Below are 3,129 nucleotides of genomic sequence, written 5' to 3'. Positions count from 1 at the left end.
TTTTTTAAGATAAATATAAATTTTTATAAAAAAAATTGCTATAATTTCTTTTGGTTAGTTTTGTCGAATCTATATACTATACTAACCTATCTTGGATAAAGGGCAACCTACGTACAAAATTTCGTTGAGATATCTCAACAGACAGACAATTTTTCTATATCTATTTCGATTAGGTTTGGTTGTTACAAACAACCGTTATGTGAACAAATTTATAATACCCTTGTGCACAGGTGCGCTCGGGTATAAAAAACAATTATGATTTTTTTGAGTAACAATGAAAAACTGAGGAGTTGCGGTATTTTTTCGCCCAATAAACGTTTTAAGGCTAAAATTATTCAGATACTTCATTTATTTTTAGTTGTACTCCATTGATTTAAATAAAAGCAAGAAATTCTTTAGCGAGAAAAAAACCACTCGTTCTTATGTTCACACAGAATACTACAGAAAATATCTATATGATTTGGTGTCATATACTGCCCCAAATGCACTGTTAAGTAAATCCTTTCATTATTAATAATTACCCTCATAAAATATTACCTGATATTTGGCACATACCTCCTTGCACCTTCTGTATTTTATTTTATTTTTTAGACCACTCCTAAATTCAATTATATTAGCTGACTAATAGAAATTCCCTCCCACACACACAGAGTTTGTGCCACTGTAATGAGTTACAAAATGAACAAGGCCACTCATGGCGAAATTTGGACGTTTCATTGCGAGCAATGAGAATGTAACTACAACAAATGTTGGAGTCGCACTCGAATTGCGTTTGCGAAAAGCGCGTTGAGTTCACGCAGCTAACTATGAGTGCGAATCTTCATAAATAGTAGTGAATACGTTGACGTTGATGATTATGCGTGCGCCATTAGTGAGTGGGTGGTGATTGAGGGGAGTAGGGTTTAGGCGTTTGTTTACATAGTACTCATTTACTTCATTACTATGGCAGCTGTTTCTAGCGTTTCTAACGATTGAGTAACCAAGCAAACTATTCAAGTCGCTGGTGACGACAATGGTAGATAATGTGTACTCAGCTTGCCATTATAATTGCATTTGTATGCTCTGTTTCTAGTGCGTGCATACACATGCATGGTACATCTACATGATTATTTACTTATTTTGACAATTACACCGTACACACCGTAGATACATTTGTGGCATTCCCTTGAGAAAAATTTAAAATAATAAAACATTTTCTACATTCATAATTGGTATGCGTTTAAAACAAAGCCTTCCTTGGAGTTGAATCCTAGTACATACTTAAGAGAGAAGTTTGATAAAGCAGTGACGTTTTGAACAAACGTTATTTTCTTTGGCAAAAAGGATTACATTTCCCTTCCAAATAAAAGTTTCGCAAAATATGCGTTTTTTTTTAAGTAATGACCTCTTTATCCAACCCAAATCTCCTACCTCTGAGCCACTTCTTCAGGTCTATAAACAGAAAAAAAATCGCTAAGAGCTAAAGCTGCAGAATATTCTGGCTAAGGGAATAATTATTTACCTGATTCATGAAATTTTGCCATTGCTACTGGACATGTGTGTATTCGTACATTGCCCTGGTGGAAGAGCACTTTTTTCTTCGTCAAATTTGCTGCACCCAACGCACAGATCGCGCTTTTCTGTACCCAATATTCATGCAAAATGTAATGCATCCAGCCTGTTGAGATACATATATACGGTCCTAGGCACCTCAAGTACTTTCATTCTCAGTTGGATTTATCAACGTTTTCTGGCGTGACTACCTGTTTTGAGCGACCCGAGCGTTCAGAGTCACTTATGTTGGTACAACCGCAGTACAATTTAGTAAACCGCTTCTTAATTAGTGAGATTGATGGTGAAGAGTCCCCACTAGTAGTTCAAAAGGCCACTGACTTATGAAACCGACTTCGCACATTTATAATCCCACATAATTATTTGCCTATCATTACGCCCATTCTACGTGGATCTACCAAAAATTAGAGACGCAAAAAGCTTATTTGTAAATTTCCTTGCAGGGTCTGCTATTGGAACTTTTATTTTAAGTGCGTGCGCACTTGTCACTTTGTATGACGTACATACATACTACCTACGTATGTATGTATAATTGAAACTGACCCATTCGAATGGCTTCCGCGCTTTCGATGTCACCAGCAACCGATATGCAACAATCCTCCCAGTGGGTTGACACTTCGTTGTGCCACCACTATTTACGTAGTATGTATGTGAGTTGATAGATACGTATTATGGCACGCATGAGCCGTCAATTTGGCCATTGCGTCAAATAAGTAAATGCATGCATCCATCTACAATATGTACATACATACATACATATGTATGTATGTATATTTGTATGTACAAAACTGGAAGTCTAGCATTGAGTTTCAAATTTGTTTTTTTTTTTTGTTGTTGTTTGTATGCGTACATATGTATAATACATTTTGTACATTTATGGTCACACTTTTAAAATACCAAATTCGTCGGTAATATCACAGATATGCGTATACATATAAATGCGTATATATGTACATGAATATGTTTGAATATGTTTATTAATACTGGCAGTTTTGTTGCTGTCCATGGCGGCTTTAAATAGCTTTAGTTGGGAGGGTTTGCGATTGGCGGGGTACTTATTGGGGTGACGTTGCACAGTGGCTCAAAATTGGCATTTTGTGTTCACAATTCAAGGGAGCCCTAATTTTTCATTCAATTTGATTAATTTTTAACTTAATGAAAGCTGATAAAATTTTCAAGAGTTCAGTTGAGCCGAAAGCAAATTCTACTACTTAAGTACTAAAATTTAAAGATCTATAAAACTGCATACCCAAAATTTTTCTAGAAACTAAATTTTTTTGTTTAATATTTGCGAACATTTTTAAAAAACAATTACATTTTTTTTTGTGAATTTTTTTTGTCGTTTCGGGAGCACCCTACAATTGTTTTCAACTTGTTTTTATTATGTAACATTTATTAACTGGAACAGGAGATTTTCTTCAAAAGTGCTACTTTTTCTACAATTTGCACTAAAAAATTTAGTACAAACAAATAAAAATTCAAAAATCGGGCTCACATAATTTAAATTAAGTGAAAAATTAAGGCCCCAATCAACACTAAATTCCAGTTTTGAACCACTGTGCTTTGGTGTTCCACCAC

Source organism: Rhagoletis pomonella, unplaced genomic scaffold (assembly GCF_013731165.1).
Source record: "Rhagoletis pomonella isolate Grant_MI unplaced genomic scaffold, Rhpom_1.0 Rhpom_scaffold_00006, whole genome shotgun sequence".
Lineage (NCBI taxonomy): Eukaryota > Metazoa > Arthropoda > Insecta > Diptera > Tephritidae > Rhagoletis > Rhagoletis pomonella.
The sequence above is the reverse complement of the archived record's forward strand: the minus strand, read 5'-3'. Positions refer to the sequence as shown.